Raw genomic sequence first — 18,984 nt, 5'->3', positions numbered from 1 at the left:
GTTTTAAAAGTTTGAACTAATTCTAAAGTGTTGCTGAAATTTGAAAACAGGACTTCCTATTTATGAGAGAGAAGCTTTGACCACTAAACAACAGCACCTACTTATCTTACAAACTATGATTAGCTGACTTTGTGGAGATGACTTGTCCTCACTGCCTTCAGTGCAGTCTTGTTTATCTGTGGTGAAATGTTGAACAGAAAAGCATTCCCCACCACTTAAGAAGAATACCTACATTTTAGTTAAAAAGTACTTAGAAAAGTGGATTACATTTTTGTGTGGTTTACACATAATAATTGTAGAGGAATACATCAATTGCCTTCAACTCTAGGGTTTTAGTTCATATATACCTTCCTATTTGATTTACTCTTCCTTTTACATTCAAAGTATTGCTTCTGTTACCATGAAAATTCTCTGAATTTTGTTTAATATTAAGATGAACTGTCTATTAGTAAGATGACTCAGATTTTTCATTTTTAAATTGTGTAAGTGAACATGTCAGGAAACTGATCTGTAATTTAACAATTAAAATATGAAGGTGCTGCTGAGATTTGAACTCAGGATCTCCTGTTTACTAGACAGGCGCTTTAACCAGCTAAGCCACAGCACCTGTGTGACAAAGTTTATTGAAATAGTTAGCTGAATGGAGTGAAATAGAAATCAGTTTTGTTTTTTTAATTTTCTTTTCTAAGTTCACACAACTCGGTTCTGAAACACTGTAGGTGAGAACACCAAATTTATTTAAAAATACTTCCATAAGAGGTGGCTTACCGTTCTTCTAATATATTGAATTATGTCTTGTGAGTGAAATGCATTAGTTAAATTCAACTCTAAATTGAATTTTCATCTCTTTCCTGGTCGTTGTAATTCTCATTTCCCTTATTCATGCATGGTATTTCTTTGAAATTCTGCAAAATACCAAGTGCTTATTTCATTATGAGATGAAGCATTCTAAAGTGAATAGGAGTCTACTCTTGTTTTTAAACTGTATTTAACATTTTCTTGAAGAAATTAAATTCTATAAGTTTGGAGCAAATTTGAGGTACTGCTGAGATTTGAAATCAGGATTTCCTGTTTACGAGACAGGCGCTTTAACCACTAAGCCACAGCACCTCTTTGCCCTATGGCAATTGAATAATTCACTTAGTTGCTATTATTGGTTCTCAATGCCTTCTGTGCAGTCTTCTTTATCTGTGTTATTACGTTAGACATAAAAGAATTCCCCATCACTTAAGAAGAATACCTAAGTCTTTGTTAAAAAGTACTCATAAAAGTAGATTACATTTTTGAGTGTTTCACAAATTATTATTGTAGAGGATTGCATCACTTTTCCTCTTCAACTCCATGGTTTTATTTCCTATTTATCTTCCTCTTTGATATACCCTTCATTTTACATTCACAGTCTAGCTTCTGTCATCTTGAAAATACTCTGAATTTTATTTAGTATTAAGATGAATTGTTCAATAGTAAGCTAATTCTAATTTTTCATTTTGAAATTATATCAAAGGTTCATCTAATGAAAATAATCTGTTATTTAACTATAAAAAAAAAGAGAAAGGTGCTGCTAAGAGTTGAAGTTAGGATCTCCTGTTTTCCATAAAGACACTTTAACCACCTAGGCCACAGAACCTGCATGACAAACTTTACTGGATCTGATAACAGAATGGAGTGCAATAGAAATCTTGTTTTTCAATTTTCTTTTCTAAGTTGATACAACTCTGTTGTCAAACACTATAGGTTAGAAGACCAAATTTATTTTAGAATACTTCCTTAATGAGTGAGTTACCGTACCTATAGAATATAAAATTATGTGTTGTGAGTAAAATGCATTAGTTAAATTGAACTTTCAATTTGTTTGTCGTCTCTTTCCTTTTCTTTAACATTCTCTTTTCCCCTATTCTTTTATGGTATTGCTTTGAAATTCTGCAAAACACAAAGTTTTTATTTCATTTGGAGATCAAGCATTCTAAAGTCAAAAGAACACTACTCTTGTTTTTAAACTATATTTAATGTGTACTTGAAGAAATTGAGTTTTAAAAGTTTGAACTAATTCTAAAGTGTTGCTGAAATTTGAAAACAGGACTTCCTATTTATGAGAGAGAAGCTTTGACCACTAAACAACAGCACCTACTTATCTTGCAAACCATGAATAGCTGACTTTGTGGAGATGACTTGTCCTTACTGCCTTCAGTACAGTCTTGTTTATCTGTGGTGAAATGTTGAACAGAAAAGCATTCCCCACCACTTAAGAAGAATACCTACATTTTAGTTAAAAAGTACTTAGAAAAGTGGATTACATTTTTGAGTGGTTTACACATAATAATTGTAGAGGAATACATCAATTGTCTTCAACTCTAGGGTTTTAGTTCATATATACCTTCCTATTTGATTTACTCTTCATTGTACATTCAAAGTATTGCTTCTGTTACCATGAAAATTCTCTGAATTTTATTTAATATTAAGATGACTCAGATTTTTCATTTTTAAATGGTGTTAGAAAAGCATCTCAGGAAACTGATCTGTAATTTAACAATTAAAATATGAAGGTGCTGCTGAGATTTGAACTCAGGATCTCCTGTTTACTAGACAGGCGCTTTAACCAGCTAAGCCACAGCACCTGCATGACAAAGTTCTATGAAATAGTTAGCTGAATGGAGTGAAATAGAAATCAGTTTTGTTTTTTTAGTTTTCTTTTCTAAGTTCACACAACTCTGTTCTGAAACACTGTAGGTGAGAACACCAAATTTATTTAAAAATACTTCCATAAGAGGTGGCTTACCGTTCTTCTAGAATATTGAATTATGTCTTGTGAGTGAAATGCATTAGTTAAATTCAACTCTAAATTGAATTTTCATCTCTTTCCTGGTCGTTGTAATTCTCATTTCCCTTATTCATGCATTGTATTGCTTTGAAATTCTGCAAATACCAAGTGCTTATTTCATTATGAGATGAAGCATTCTAAAGTGAATTGGAGTCTACTCTTGTTTTTAAACTGTATTTAACATTTTCTTGAAGAAATTAAATTCTATAAGTTTGGAGCAAATTTGAGGTACTGCTGAGATTTGAAATCAGGATTTCCTGTTTACGAGACAGGCGCTTTAACCACTAAGCCACAGCACCTCTTTGCCCTACGGCAATTGAATAATTCACTTAGTTGCTATTATTGGTTCTCAATGCCTTCTGTGCAGTCTTCTTTATCTGTGTTATTACGTTAGACATAAAAGAATTCCCCATCACTTAAGAAGAATACCTAAGTCTTTGTTAAAAAGTACTCATAAAAGTAGATTACATTTTTGAGTGTTTCACAAATTATTATTGTAGAGGATTGCATCACTTTTCCTCTTCAACTCCATGGTTTTATTTCCTATTTATCTTCCTCTTTGATATACCCTTCATTTTACATTCACAGTCTAGCTTCTGTCATCTTGAAAATACTCTGAATTTTATTTAGTATTAAGATGAATTGTTCAATAGTAAGCTAATTCTAATTTTTCATTTTGAAATTATATCAAAGGTTCATCTAATGAAAATAATCTGTTATTTAACTATGAAAAGAGAAAGGTGCTGCTAAGAGTTGAAGTTAGGATCTCCTGTTTTCCATAAAGACACTTTAACCACCTAGGCCACAGAACCTGCATGACAAACTTTACTGGATCTGATAACAGAATGGAGTGCAATAGAAATCTTGTTTTTCAATTTTCTTTTCTAAGTTGATACAACTCTGTTGTCAAACACTTTAGGTGAGAAGACCTCATTTATTTTAAAATACTTCCTTAATGAGTGACTTACCCTACCTATAGAATATTGAATTATGTGTTGTGAGTAAAATGCATTAGTTAAATTGAACTTTCAATTTGTTTGTCGTCTCTTTCCTTTTCTTTAACATTCTCTTTTCCCCTATTCATTTATGGTATTGCTTTGAAATTCTGCAAAACACAAAGTGTTTATTTCATTTGGTGATTAAGCATTCTAAAGTCAACAGAACACTACTCTTGTTTTTAAACTATATTTAATGTTTACTTGAAGAAATTGAGTTTTAAAAGTTTGAACTAATTCTAAAGTGTTGCTGAAATTTGAAAACAGGACTTCCTATTTATGAGAGAGAAGCTTTGACCACTAAACAACAGCACCTACTTATCTTACAAAATATGAATAGCTGACTTTGTGGAGATGACTTGTCCTCACTGCCTTCAGTGCAGTCTTGTTTATCTGTGGTGAAATGTTGAACAGAAAAGCATTCCCCACCACTTAAGAAGAATACCTACATTTTAGTTAAAAAGTACTTGGAAAAGTGGATTACATTTTTGAGTGGTTTACACATAATAATTGTAGAGGAATACATCAATTGCCTTCAACTCTAGGGTTTTAGTTCATATATACCTTCCTATTTGATTTACTCTTCCTTTTACATTCAAAGTATTGCTTCTGTTACCATGAAAATTCTCTGAATTTTGTTTAATATTAAGATGAACTGTCTATTAGTAAGATGACTCAGATTTTTCATTTTTAAATTGTGTTAGAGAACATGTCAGGAAACTGATCTGTAATTTAACAATTAAAATATGAAGGTGCTGCTGAGATTTGAACTCAGGATCTCCTGTTTACTAGACAGGCGCTTTAACCAGCTAAGCCACAGCACCTGTGTGACAAAGTTTATTGAAATAGTTAGCTGAATGGAGTGAAATAGAAATCAGTTTTGTTTTTTAAATTTTCTTTTCTAAGTTCACACAACTCGGTTCTGGAACACTGTAGGTGAGAACACCAAATTTATTTAAAAATACTTCCATAAGAGGTGGCTTACCGTTCTTCTAATATATTGAATTATGTCTTGTGAGTGAAATGCATTAGTTAAATTCAACTCTAAATTGAATTTTCATCTCTTTCCTGGTCGTTGTGATTCTCATTTCCCTTATTCATGCATGGTATTGCTTTGAAATTCTGCAAAATACCAAGTGCTTATTTCATTATGAGATGAAGCATTCTAAAGTGAATAGGAGTCTACTCTTGTTTTTAAACTGTATTTAACATTTTCTTGAAGAAATTAAATTCTATAAGTTTGGACCAAATTTGAGGTACTGCTGAGATTTGAACTCAGGATTTCCTGTTTACAAGACAGGCACTTTAACCACTAAGCCACAGCACCTCTTTGTCCTAAGGTGATTGATTAATTCACTTAGTTGCATTATTGGTTCTCAATGCCTTCTGAGGAGTCTTCTTTTTCTGTGTTATTACTTTAGACATAAAATAATTCCCCATCACTTAAGAAGAATACCTAAGTCTTTGTTAAAATGTACTCATAAAAGTAGATTACATTTTTGAGTGTTTCACAAATTATTATTGTAGAGGATTGCATCACTTTTCCTCTTCAACTCCATGGTTTGATTTCCTATTTATCTTCCTCTTTGATATACCCTTCATTTTACATTCACAGTCTAGCTTCTGTCATCTTGAAAATACTCTGAATTTTATTTAGTATTAAGATGAATTGTTCAATAGTAAGCTAATTCTAATTTTTCATTTTGAAATTATATCAAAGGTTCATCTAATGAAAATAATCTGTTATTTAACTATGAAAAGAGAAAGGTGCTGCTAAGAGTTGAAGTTAGGATCTCCTGTTTTCCATAAAGACACTTTAACCACCTAGGCCACAGAACCTGCATGACAAACTTTACTGGATCTGATAACAGAATGGAGTGCAATAGAAATCTCGTTTTTCAATTTTCTTTTCTAAGTTGATACAACTCTGTTGTCAAACACTATAGGTGAGAAGACCTCATTTATTTTAAAATACTTCCTTAATGAGTGACTCACCCTAACTATAGAATATTGAATTATGTGTTGTGAGTAAAATGCATTAGTTAAATTGAACTTTCAATTTGTTTGTCGTCTCTTTCCTTTTCTTTAACATTCTCTTTTCCCCTATTCATTTATGGTATTGCTTTGAAATTCTGCAAAACACAAAGGCCCTCATTCTGACCCTGGCGGTCGGTGATAAAGCGGCGGCCAAGCCGCCAACAGGCCGGCGGTCTAAAATATGCAATTCTGACCCTGGCGGGAACCGCCAACACAGCCCGCCGTATTAACACTCCGCCCGCCACGGCGGTACAAACAAACAGCGCGGCGGTCCCCGCCAACAGCCAGGCGGCAGACAATGTACCGCCCACCCTATCACGACCCACCAATCCGCCACCTTTTCCGGGGCGGGAGCACCGCTGATAAGAACACGGCGGAAACAGACTACGAACGGGAAAACGCTCACCTCTACGCACTCCACGCGAGATTCCGGCAGTATGGAACCAGAGTTGCAGGTCATCCCCGCACTCCTATACCTGCTCATATACCAGGAGCACGCCCGGCGGCGCGGAAGACATCGGTGAGTACTGCACCTACGACACAGGGGAGGGAAAAGATTACCGGCACACACCCACCCACCCACACCCACTACAACACACACATCAATGCATTCCCACAGATCACTGTCACAACCCACAAACCACCCCCCTCCGAAATAATGCAAAGACCAAAATAAGAGATCATAAACGGGCAGATATATTGAAATATGTACACCAGTAATCCCAATAAATAAATAAACTATGTACAAAATATACACAGCTAGTAAATGTAGTCCAACCACTGTCCGTGGATCACAGGGGTCCTGTGCAAAGGGGCAAGGCCCAGTCCCACGACAAGAACTCCACGGAGAGAACACTGCAGGGGCATCAGAAAGAAAATAGGACAGGCACCTCAGGGGGAAGGGAAGGGGGGGCACCTCAGCCACTTGAGTACACGACGCCAGATCCACGAGGGGACTCCATGACCACTGGGCCATCCTGGGGAGTGCTAAGCCACAGTCCATACAGTCCATACAGTGGGTGGCCTGCCCACTGGGCCATCCTGGGGAGAGCAAAGCCACAGTCCAAACAGTCCATACAGTGGGTGGCCTGCCCACTGGGCCATTCTGGGGAGTGCAAAGCCACAGTCCATACAGTCCATTCAGTGGGTGGCCTGCCCACTGGGCCATCCTGGGGAGAGCAAAGCCACAGTCCATACAGTCCATACAGTGGGTGGCCTGCCCACTGGGCCATCCTGGGGAGAGCAAAGCCACAGTCCATACAGTCCATACAGTGGGTGGCCTGCCCACTGGGCCATCCTGGGGAGTGCAAAGCCACGGTCCATACAGTCCATAACAGACCCCACTGCCACTGGAGGAGGCAAGTTGGCCAGAGGACATCCTGCAGCCCTGCCCGAGATAGATCCTGCCCTGCCACGTCTGCCAAAGGGCCAGCGGTTCTTGCCTTGAAGGGCCCAGTTCAGCGGTTCTTGAGACGGCGGGGCCCAGCGGAGCGGTGCTTGAGACGGCGGGGCCCAGTTCAGCGGTTCTTGAGACGGCGGGGCCCAGTTCAGCGCTCCTTGCCTTGAAGGGCCCAGTTCAGCGGTTCTTGAGACGGCGGGGCCCAGCGGAGCGGTGCTTGAGACGGCGGGGCCCAGTTCAGCGGTTCTGGAGACGGCGGGGCCCAGTTCAGCGCTCCTTGCCTTGAAGGGCCCAGTTCAGCGGTTCTTGAGACGGCGGGGCCCAGTTCAGCGCTCCTTGCCTTGAAGGGCCCAGTTCATCAGTTCTTGAGACGGCGGGGCCCAGCGGAGCGGTTCTTAAGACGGCGGGGCCCAGTTCAGCGCTCCTTGCCTTGAAGGGCCCAGTTCAGCGGTTCTTGAGACGGCGGGCCCAGTTCAGCGCTCCTTGCCTTGAAGGGCCCAGTTCAGCGGTTCTTGAGACGGCGGGGCCCAGCGGAGCGGTGCTTGAGACGGCGGGCCCAGTTCAGCGGTTCTGGAGACGGCGGCCGGTCTATGGCCAACTGCTCATTGCCTGGTGGTGCCCTCCTGGGCAGCGGGGATGGTGCTCCTTCAATGCCCACCTGGGCTGTGGGTGGTGGGGCCCTCCTGGCCAGCTGGGCTGGGTCCTCCCTGGGCAGCGGCTATGGGGGTGGTGGGCTCTCCCGGGGCAGCTGTGCCGGTTCCTCCCGGGGCAGCGGCTATGGGGGTTGTGGGCTCCTCCTGGGCAGCAGGCCTGCTGCCTGACCTCTCCGACTTGCTGCCCTTGCCCTCCTTAGTCGTGGGCCTGTGGCCCTTTCCTCCCTTTGGAGCTGTGGCTGGTGACTGTCTCTGGGTGGTGTCCGGGGGGGATGTAGAAGGCGGGCTCCTGCGGCGCCCCTTCCGCCTTCTGCTCCTCTTCCCAGGGGGTGGGCTGGCTGTCCCCTTGCTGCTGGGCGAAGATCCAGACATGCGGGCTGGCGGGCTCCAATACCCCTGCACCCTTGTCAAGGGGGCTGCAGGGCTGGTGGTGGCTGAGGTGCTCTTCTTACCCCGACGAGAAGGAGGGGGGGGCTCAGGGTCAGGAAAGAAGTTAGTAGTGGCGAGGAAGAGTTTCTTGGGACAATGGAGAGTGGTAGGTACAGTGGGAATGGGAGTGGAGGGAGAGGATGTGGTTGTAGGTGAGTCACGTTTGCTGTCTTTGGGTGCAGGTGCAGGAGGGATAGGCTGTCGTGAGGTGGATGGCTGTTGGGTGGGTGGGTGGCTGCGTTTGTGTGGTGTGGAAGAGGGGGTGACAGACACAGTGGGAGAGGACACAGGGGACGTGTAAATGGCAGTGGTGGTGGTGACTGCACGTGTGCGGACTGGAGTGGAGGGTGTGCTGGTGATGGAAACACTGGCTGATGGTGAGGTGAATGGAGGTGTGAGTGTAGACGTCACCGGGAGGGAGGAGGGAGACGAGGAGGTGGGGGTCACAGAGGTGGTAGTGACTGTTGGCATGTCTGCATCGGAATGTTGCGTGTGTGAATGTCTGCGTGATCTGTGGTGCTTATGTTTGGATGAGCTTCTCTTGGGTGTTGAGGTGTGTGCAGGCTGGTCTGATGGTGTGGGTGGGACAGGCAGAGGAACAGGAGACTGGGAGGAGGGAGTTAGTAGAGGGAGGCAGGAGACAGGGACAATGGCTGCCGTCAGTGCTGAGGCCAGAGCCTGGAACGATCGCTGATGGGCAGCCTGACCCGAATGAATGCCCTCCAGGTACGCATTGCTGCGATGAACCTCCCTCTCCACCCCCTGGATGGCATTCAAAAGGGTAGTCTGCCCAACAATGAGCGTTCGGAGGAGGTCAATGACCTCCTCACTGAGGGCAGCGGGGGTAACAGGGGCAGGGCCTGAGGTGCCTGGGGCGAAGGAGATGCCCGGCTTCCTGGCAGAGCGGGCACGGGGCGAACGCTGAGGGGCTGCTGGGAGGGCGGAGATGGTGCGCTGGGTGGCGGCTGTACCTGTAATGGCGGGGGGCACGGATGGTGCCACCCCCGCAAGGGAGCCCCCTTCCGAGGACGTGTCCGTGTCGCTGCAGGGTCCAGTCGTCCCCGTCGTGGAGCTCCCCTCGCCCTCCGTCTCACTGGTCCAGTCTGACTCTGTGGCATGGCCCTCCTGGGCCATGTGAGATGCAGCTCCCTCCTGCCCCGATGCCACTTCTCCTCCGCCGGATGATGCTGATGCACACAAGCACAGAAAGACAAACAAAAAGGGGGGGGGAGAGAGAAATAAAGGGATATTGAGTACATGGATCTCCGGTACAGTTAGCGGACATGACAGACACAGATGCCCCCTGCACTAAGTTGCGCACTTGGGGTCCGCTACGCATTCCGTGGAACATGCCCTACACGCCTAGAGTTGACAACTGCACCCATGGATGACACGGCCCAGGGATGGCTGTACTGACAAACTACTGAGGGTGGTGGCTGGGGACACAGGGGCTTACGGGGGTGCCCAGCCTACAGATATCGCCCTGGCCTAGGGGGACCCCCAGCCCTCCTCCCCCACCCAGACACCTCCACTGCGCGACAACAGAGTAGATAATGCTTGTACTCACCCCCTTGTGTCTGCTGTGCTGCCCTCACGCGCCCATCCAAATCAGGGTAGGCCACCGCCAGGATCCGGAACATCAGGGGGCTCAGTTGACGGCAGGCACCCCGCCTACGTTGGGAGGCCATCCCCAGCAGAGACTCGGCGGTCTTCTTGGTCCCGCGGCGGATGTCCTCCCACCTCTTGCGGCAGTGGGTGCTCCGTCGATGGTGGACCCCCAGGGTCCGGACTTCCTTGGCGATGGCACGCCAAATCCCGATCTTCTCATGGGCGCGGACCTATGTGACACGTACAGGGAGGGAGAAATACCACGTTCAAGTTTGTCAGCATTTTCCTTGCCAGTGGCCCAACGCCCCCCATCCCCGCCATGCCCCCCGCCAGGCCCAACATGCCCCCCATCCCCGCCAGGCCCCCCGCCATGCCCCCCGCCAGGCCCAACATGCCCCCCATCCCCGCCAGGCCCCCCGCCATGCCCAACATGCCCCCCATCCCCGCCAGGCCCCCCGCCAGGCCCAACATGCCCCCCATCCCCGCCAGGCCCCCCGCCATGCCCCCGCCAGGCCCAACATGCCCCCCATCCCCACCAGGCCCCCCGCCATGCCCCCCGCCAGGCCCAACATGCCCCCCATCCCCGCCAGGCCCCCCGCCATGCCCAACATGCCCCCCATCCCCGCCAGGCTCCCCGCCAGGCCCCCCGCCATGCCCCCCGCCAGGCCCAACATGCCCCCCATCCCCGCCAGGCCCCCCGCCATGCCCAACATGCCCCCCATCCCCGCCAGGCCCCCCGCCAGGCCCAACATGCCCCCCATCCCCGCCAGGCCCCCCGCCATGCCCCCCGCCAGGCCCAACATGCCCCCCATCCCCGCCAGGCCCCCCGCCAGGCCCCCAAGCCAGCCAGTGGCCCCAAATCCAGATTGAATTAAACTCACTTGTTGGTCTGGAGGACCGTAGAGTAGCGCATACTGGGGGAGGACCCCATCCACAAGTTTCTCCAACTCCTCTCCAGTGAAGGCAGGGGCCCTTTCCCCAGGCGCAGCAGCCATTGTCCCTTCCAGACCGAGGTCACAGCAACACTTGCAGTATAGGTCCTCTCCTGTGAAAGTTCAAGTCGCAAGTGGATAAGTAGATAGAAAATGGCGGTCACGTCCGCGGCGGTGCGTACCGCGGCGGTGCGTCCCGCCACCGCCGGCGCCCTTCGCCATTGGCTCCTGAAACCCATAGGCTTCAATGTTAACCAATGCGGCTTCGCGCCGCGGTCTTCGCCCGCCGCCCGCCGCGGTGTGCCACGCCAGCGCATTGACCTCACATCCCATTGTCACACTTCACAGGTCAGGCAGCCGCCATTTCCAGGGCCCACATGGCTCAATTTCAACTGCGTCACACAGGCCTAGGCCTTGCATAGCCACTCAGACACGCCATTCACTGCATAGAGAATCGTTTACTGTGCTAGCTGTGAGTACGTACCTGTGGGTTGCTTGACTGTGTGCTCCATGTTGTCCTTCCTAGGCACCGTCCGCTGGGTTGGGCGAGGAGACGGATGAATCCTCCCGTGTACCGACCGCTGGTGGACCTGTCGACAATGGAAGAACGCCACATTATCCTGACCTACCGTCTTAACCGTGCCACTATCCATGAACTGTGTGCCCAGCTGGAGCCCGACCTGATGTCCCCCATCCGCCAACCCACAGGGATTCCCCCTCTGGTGCAGGTCATGTCAGTACTCCATTTCTTGGCAAGTGGGTCATTTCAGACAACAGTGGGAATTGCTTCTGGGATGTCTCAGCCCATGTTTTCGAAGGTGTTATCCAGAGTGTTGTCTGCCCTGATGAAATCCGTGAGGAGCTACATCATTTTCCCTGAGGTGGGCGAATTGGCTACAGTGAAGGGTGATTTCTACGCCCTTGGACATATTCCCAACGTCATTGGTGCCATTGATGGGACCCATGTGGCTTTGGTTCCCCCAAGAGACAGGGAGCAGGTGTACAGGAACAGAAAAAGTTACCATTCAATGAACATCCAGGTGGTGTGTTTGGCTGACCAGTACATCTCGCATGTAAATGCCAAATTCCCAGGGTCAGTGCATGACGCCTACATCCTAAGGAATAGCAGCATCCCTTACGTGATGGAACAGCTACAGAGACACCGTGTATGGCTAGTGGGGGACTCTGGGTACCCCAACCTGTCGTGGCTACTGACCCCAGTAAGGAATCCCCGGACCAGGGCAGAGGAACGGTACAATGAGGCCCATGGGCGTACTAGGAGGGTGATCGAACGCACCTTTGGCCTCCTAAAGGCCAGGTTTAGGTGCCTGCATATGACAGGTGGATCCCTAATGTACTCACCTAAGAAGGTGTGTCACATCATCGTGGCCTGCTGCATGCTTCACAACCTGGCTTTGCGCCGCCAGGTGCCTTTCCTGCAGGAGGATGGTCGAGACGGTGGTGTTGTGGCAGCGGTGGAACCTGAGGAGAGTGACGAGGAGGAAGACGACGGGGCTGAAACAGACAACAGGGACAGAATCATTGAACAGTACTTCCAATAGGACACAGGTAACATTTCAAAGATAATTTAGTAAATGTGAACTACTCTCCTGCATCTCTGCTGCCTGTCTATTTGCCCCAGTGTATGATGACTGAGTTTTGGCTTTTCCCTCCCTATTTCAGATCTGGGGTCCCCACTACGAGTCCTGTGCTTCGTTTCCCCATGGACTACAGCTTTGTGGCAGCTGTTTGTTGACTTCACCATGTACAAGGACATATTTGCACTGTCATGTCAATTACAATATATTGAAATCACAGCCAGACTCCAGATAGTTTTGTGCAAAATAGGTGTTTATTTAAGTGCTCAAAATGGGATGGGTGGTTTCAAGTGGGTGGGGGCTATGGTGAAGGAATGTCCATGGCAGAGTCCAGAGTAACAGTCACACAGGTGCATTGTCCAGAGGCCTGTGGAGAGATGGAGCATGGGCAGTTCAAGGATGGACAGGGTGACAATGTGGGACAGTGGGATGACATCAGGTGGTATCCATTGCTGGCGGGGGTCTTGACATCCTACTCTGTCTTCTTGCGAGATCTCAGGGCCCTCTTGCGGGGTGGTTCTTCTCCTGCAGGAGGTGGGGGTCTGGTGGGCTGCTGCTGTGCGGGGGCCTCCTGTCCACTAGCGCCGGCGGAGGTGGTTGGCTGTTCTTGGTCCAGGCTAGTGGCAGGGGCCCTTGGGTGTTGTTGAGTGTCCGCCCTGGTGTTGACGAGGTCCTGCAGCAGCCCTACCATGGTAACCAGGGTGGTGTTGATGGCTCTGATGTCCTCCCTGTACCCCCGATAGTGTTCCTCCTGCAGTACCTGGATCTCCTGGAACCGGGCCAGTACCGTCGCCATCGTCTCCTGGGAGCGGTTGTATGCTCCCATGATGGTGGTGAGGACCTCGTGGAGAGTGGGTTCCCTGGGCCCGTCCCCCCCCTGTCGCACAGCTGCCCTCCGAGTTGCCCTGTTTCCCTGGGCCTCTGCCCCCTGGCCGGTGTGCCCACTACCACTGCCCCCAGGTCCCTGTTGTTGTTGGGGTGGTGGGTTATCCTGGGTGCCCTGTAGTGGTAGACACACCGCAGATTGACGCGCCCTGGAGACAGAGGCATGGGCCCGCTGGGTGGGAGCTGTGCTGGTGTTCCCAGAGGGGTTTGGGTCTGTAGTGGCCTGGGCCTGTGTGAGGGGAACCGACTGTCCAGAGGTCCCCGATGGTCCGGGCTGGTCATCGGTGTCCAGGTCGACAGAGCTGCTGTCATCGCTGACGGCCTCTTGGGTGGGGGGTGTGGATAATTCTGGCCCCTCCGCCGCGGTGTGTTGACGGTCGGGTCCTGCAGGGGTATAGAGGTATGGTTATAGTTTCAATGTGTGGCATATGGGTGTATCTATGGGTTCTCGTGTCCCGAAGTGCTGGCATTCGTGTGTGGGGGCTTTGGTGAGGGTGGCTTGTGGGGGGGATGTGTATATGCATTGGGCATGCTTTGGTGATGGGTGTCCATGCTTAGTGGACGCATGCAGGCCTAGGTTTTGGGATGTGTGGGTTGTGATGGTGAGACATTGGCGGGGAATAGGTGTGCTGGGGGTGGGGGTGAGGATGGTGGTGGGGGTGGGGGTGAGGGTGGGGTTCGAGAATGGGGGTGAGGGTTGGGGTATGATTTGGCATGCAGGTGGGGGGGAAGCAGTATTGAAGCTTCAACTTACCAGTATCCATTCCTCCGCCGACTCCTGCGAGGCCGTCAGGATGCAGGATGTTCAAGACTTCCTCCTCCCATGATGTGAATTGTGGGGGTTGAGGTGGGGGTCCTCCGCCAGTCTTCTGCACGGCGATGTTGTGCCTGGATACCATGGAACGCACCTTCCCCCGTAGGTCGTTCCATCGCTTCCTGATGTCTTCCCGATTTCTGGGGTGCTGTCCCACAGCGTTGACCCTGTCGACAATCCTCTGCCATAGCTCCGTCCTCCGGGCAATGCTGGTGTATTGTATCTGTGTGCCGAACAGCTGGGGCTCTACCCGAACGATTTCCTCCACCATGACCCTGAGTTCTTCGTCTGTGAAGCAGGGTTGTCTTTGGGGTGCCATGGGGTGGTGTGTATGATGTGTGGGGTGGAGTATGTGTAGTTAAGTGTGTTGAGTGTGGTGGTGTGTGTTGTTTTGTGTGTGGATAGTGTGTGGGTGATGGTGTTGAGTGGCTGTGGCTGTTAGTTTGTGGATGCTGGTGTCTCGCTCTGGCCTTCTTTCAGAATTTTTTTGCGTAGGGGTTTGTGGGTGATGTGGGTGGGTGTTTTATATTGTATTGTGTGTGTGGGAGTGGTGTGTGTATGTGTATCAGGTGTGTGGGATTCAAATCGTCCAATGTGGCTGAGTTTTGTTCGTTTGTGTGTATTCTGACCGCGGCGGTGTGTCCCGCCAATGGAATACCGCGTTTGAATGACCGCCGCGTGGATTCGTGGGTCGTAATGGCATGGGCGTATTTCTGTTGGCGTGGCGGTGGAGGATTGGTCACCTCCACCTTTCCGCCGACCGCTGGTCTGGCGGTCGGTTGTGGCTGTCGGATTTTCGGAGGTTTGACTTCTGCGGGTCAGAATGACCGTGGCGGGTTTCCGCGGCCACGGCGGTGTTACGGCGGTCTTCTGACCGGCGGTAAGTGCATTTTACCGCCGGGGTCAGAATGACCACCAAAGTGTTTATTTCATTTGGTGATCAAGCATTCTAAAGTCAACAGAACACTACTCTTGTTTTTAAACTATATTTAATGTTTACTTGAAGAAATTGAGTTTTAAAAGTTTGAACTAATTCTAAAGTGATGCTGAAATTTGAAAACAGGACTTCCTATTTATGAGAGAGACGCTTTGACCACTAAACAACAGCACCTCAGTATCTTACAAAATATGAATAGCTGACTTTGTGGAGATGACTTGTCCTCACTGCCTTCAGTGCAGTCTTGTTTATCTGTGGTGAAATGTTGAACAGAAAAGCATTCCCCACCACTTAAGAAGAATACCTACATTTTAGTTAAAAAGTACTTGGAAAAGTGGATTACATTTTTGAGTGGTTTACACATAATAATTGTAGAGGAATACATCAATTGCCTTCAACTCTAGGGTTTTAGTTCATATATACCTTCCTATTTGATTTACTCTTCCTTTTACATTCAAATTATTGCTTCTGTTACCATGAAAATTCTCTGAATTTTGTTTAATATTAAGATGAACTGTCTATTAGTAAGATGACTCAGATTTTTCATTTTTAAATTGTGTTAGAGAACATGTCAGGAAACTGATCTGTAATTTAAAAATTAAAATATGAAGGTGCTGCTGAGATTTGAACTCAGGATCTCCTCTTTACTAGACAGGCGCTTTAACCAGCTAAGCCACAGCACCTGTGTGACAAAGTTTATTGAAATAGTTAGCTGAATGGAGTGAAATAGAAATCAGTTTTGTTTTTTTAATTTTCTTTTCTAAGTTCACACAACTCGGTTCTGGAACACTGTAGGTGAGAACACCAAATTTATTTAAAAATACTTCCATAAGAGGTGGCTTACCGTTCTTCTAATATATTGAATTATGTCTTGTGAGTGAAATGCATTAGTTAAATTCAACTCTAAATTGAATTTTCATCTCTTTCCTGGTCGTTGTGATTCTCATTTCCCTTATTCATGCATGGTATTGCTTTGAAATTCTGCAAAATACCAAGTGCTTATTTCATTATGAGATGAAGCATTCTAAAGTGAATAGGAGTCTACTCTTGTTTTTAAACTGTATTTAACATTTTCTTGAAGAAATTAAATTCTATAAGTTTGGACCAAATTTGAGGTACTGCTGAGATTTGAACTCAGGATTTCCTGTTTACAAGACAGGCACTTTAACCACTAAGCCACAGCACCTCTTTGCCCTAAGGCGATTGAATAATTCACTTAGTTGCATTATTGGTTCTCAATGCCTTCTGTGGAGTCTTCTTTTTCTGTGTTATTACTTTAGACATAAAATAATTCCCCATCACTTAAGAAGAATACCTAAGTCTTTGTTAAAATGTACTCATAAAAGTAGATTACATTTTTGAGTGTTTCACAAATTATTATTGTAGAGGATTGCATCACTTTTCCTCTTCAACTCCATGGTTTGATTTCCTATTTCTCTTCCTCTTTGATATACCCTTCATTTTACATTCACAGTCTAGCTTCTGTCATCTTGAAAATACTCTGAATTTTATTTAGTATCAAGATGAATTGTTCAATAGTAAGCTGATTCAAATTTTTCATTTTTAAATTATATCAAAGGTTCATCTAATGAAAATAATCTGTTATTTAACTATGAAAAGAGAAAGGTGCTGCTAAGAGTTGAAGTTATGATCTCCTGTTTTCCATAAAGACACTTTAACCACCTAGGCCACAGAACCTGCATCACAAACTTTACTGGATCTGATAACAGAATGGAGTGCAATAGAAATCTTGTTTTTCAATTTTCTTTTCTAAGTTGATACAACTCTGTTGTCAAACACTATGGGTGAGAAGACCACATTTATTTTAGAATACTTCCTTAATGAGTGACTTACCCTAGCTATAGAATATAAAATTATGTGTTGTGAGTAAAATGCATTAGTTAAATTGAACTTTCAATTTGTTTGTTGTCTCTTTCCTTTTCTTTAACATTCTCTTTTCCCCTATTCTTTTATGATATTGGTTTGAAATTCTGCAAAACACAAAGGGGGTGATTCTAACCCTGGCGGTCGGTGTGAAAGTGGCGGCCAACCCGCCAACAGGCTGGCGGTCCAAAAAATGGAATTCTGACCCTGGCGGGAACCGCCAACACAGCCCGCCAACTTAACACTCCGACCGCCGCGGCGGTACAGACAAACAGCGCGGCGGTCACCGTCAACAGGCAGGCGGCAGACAATGTACCGCCCACACTATCATAACTCACCAATCCGCCACCTTTTCCGGGGCGGGAGCACCGCCGATAAAAACACGGCGGAAACAGACTACGAACGGGAAAACGCTCACCAAAACACACTCCACGAGTACGGAGGACAGCATGGAACCCGAATTAAACATCCTACCTGCTCTCGTCTACCTTCTCATCTACCACGAGTACGAAGTCCGGCGCAGACGACAACGGTGAGTACTGCACCTACGACACACGGGAGGGGGAGGACGAAAGGTTACGGGCACACACATATGCGACCCCCCCCCCCAATCATGTACTCACCAATGCAGAGCACCAAGTCACAGTGACACCACCCAAACACCCCTGAAAAATGCTAGGACATAATCATATTTGGAATAAATATTTATGTACCAAAAAGCTCCAGAAAATTAGCGTACAACCATGAAAGATATCCACAACAAAACAAATGACATACACATCAGTGTATAACTGAAGTACCAAGTCCTGCACATCCTACGAATTCAGCATGTCCGTGGGCCAAAGTCTTGAGAAACAAGGCAAAGCCCACACAGGAGACCTGAGTCCTTTGGAGAGAACACTGCAGGGGCATCAGGTGTAAAAACTACAGGCACCTCAGGGGGAAGGGAAGGGGGGGGCACCACAGCCACATGAGTCCACGACACCAGATCCACGAGGAGCCACCATGTCCACGGGACCATCCTGGGGAGTGCAAAGCCACAGTCTCTCAAGTCTCTGCAGTGGGTGGATTGCCCACTGGACCATCCTGGGGAGTGCAAAGCCACAGTCTCTCAATGTCTCTACAGTGGGTGGGCTGCCCACTGGGCCATCCTGGGGAGTGCAAAGCCACAGTCTCTCAAGTCTCTGCAGTGGGTGGATTGCCCACTGGACCATCCTGGGGAGTGCAAAGCCACAGTCTCTCAATGTCTCTACAGTGGGTGGGCTGCCCACTGGGCCATCCTGGGGAGTGCAAAGCCACAGTCTCTCAAGTCTCTGCAGTGGGTGGATTGCCCACTGGACCATCCTGGGGAGTGCAAAGCCACAGTCCATCAGGTGGATGACAGTCTCCACTGGTCAAGGAGGAGGCATGGTGGGCACAATGAACCATCAACGGTGCTTGAGACGGCGGTGCCCTGTTCAGCGGTGCTTGAGACGGCGGGGCCCAGCGGAGCGGTGCTTGAGAGGAAGGGCCCAGCGGAGCGGTGCTTGAGAGGAAGGGCCCAGCGGAGCGGTGCTTGAGAGGAAGGGCCCAGCGGAGCGGTGCTTGAGAGGAAGGGCCCAGCGGAGCGGTGCTTGAGAGGAAGGGCCCAGCGGAGCGGTGCTTGAGACGGCGGGGCCCAGCGGAGCGGTGCTTGAGAGGAAGGGCCCAGCGGAGCGGTGCTTGAGAGGAAGGGCCCAGCGGAGCGGTGCTTGAGAGGAAGGGCCCAGCGGAGCGGTGCTTGAGAGGAAGGGCCCAGCGGAGCGGTGCTTGAGAGGAAGGGCCCAGGGGAGCGGTGCTTGAGAGGAAGGGCCCAGCGGAGCGGTGCTTGAGACGGCGGGGCCCAGCGGAGCGGTGCTTGAGAGGAAGGGCCCAGCGGAGCGGTGCTTGAGAGGAAGGGCCCAGCGGAGCGGTGCTTGAGAGGAAGGGCCCAGCGGAGCGGTGCTTGAGACGGCGGGGCCCAGCGGAGCGGTGCTT

The 18,984-nt window shown here is 48.1% G+C and overlaps 8 non-coding genes across 8 annotated transcripts; all 8 read right to left on the bottom strand.

Moving 5' to 3' along the window:
• Positions 1–533: 533 nt before the first annotated feature.
• TRNAT-AGU (transfer RNA threonine (anticodon AGU)) lies at positions 534–607 on the bottom strand. The gene has a single exon. It is a non-coding gene; the product is annotated as a tRNA-Thr (tRNA).
• A 430-nt stretch (positions 608–1,037) lies between these two features.
• On the bottom strand, positions 1,038–1,110 carry TRNAT-CGU (transfer RNA threonine (anticodon CGU)). Its single transcript has one exon. It is a non-coding gene; the product is annotated as a tRNA-Thr (tRNA).
• Positions 1,111–2,541: 1,431 nt separating this feature from the next.
• On the bottom strand, positions 2,542–2,615 carry TRNAT-AGU (transfer RNA threonine (anticodon AGU)). The gene has a single exon. It is a non-coding gene; the product is annotated as a tRNA-Thr (tRNA).
• Positions 2,616–3,044: 429 nt separating this feature from the next.
• Positions 3,045–3,117, bottom strand: TRNAT-CGU (transfer RNA threonine (anticodon CGU)). The gene has a single exon. It is a non-coding gene; the product is annotated as a tRNA-Thr (tRNA).
• A 1,446-nt stretch (positions 3,118–4,563) lies between these two features.
• TRNAT-AGU (transfer RNA threonine (anticodon AGU)) lies at positions 4,564–4,637 on the bottom strand. Its single transcript has one exon. It is a non-coding gene; the product is annotated as a tRNA-Thr (tRNA).
• Positions 4,638–5,067: 430 nt separating this feature from the next.
• Positions 5,068–5,140, bottom strand: TRNAT-UGU (transfer RNA threonine (anticodon UGU)). The gene has a single exon. It is a non-coding gene; the product is annotated as a tRNA-Thr (tRNA).
• A 10,574-nt stretch (positions 5,141–15,714) lies between these two features.
• TRNAT-AGU (transfer RNA threonine (anticodon AGU)) lies at positions 15,715–15,788 on the bottom strand. Its single transcript has one exon. It is a non-coding gene; the product is annotated as a tRNA-Thr (tRNA).
• A 430-nt stretch (positions 15,789–16,218) lies between these two features.
• Positions 16,219–16,291, bottom strand: TRNAT-UGU (transfer RNA threonine (anticodon UGU)). Its single transcript has one exon. It is a non-coding gene; the product is annotated as a tRNA-Thr (tRNA).
• Positions 16,292–18,984: the final 2,693 nt, after the last annotated feature.

This window comes from Pleurodeles waltl, chromosome 12 (genome assembly GCF_031143425.1).
Source record: "Pleurodeles waltl isolate 20211129_DDA chromosome 12, aPleWal1.hap1.20221129, whole genome shotgun sequence".
Classification (NCBI taxonomy): Eukaryota; Metazoa; Chordata; class Amphibia; order Caudata; family Salamandridae; genus Pleurodeles; species Pleurodeles waltl.
The sequence above is the reverse complement of the archived record's forward strand: the minus strand, read 5'-3'. Positions and strand labels throughout refer to the sequence as shown.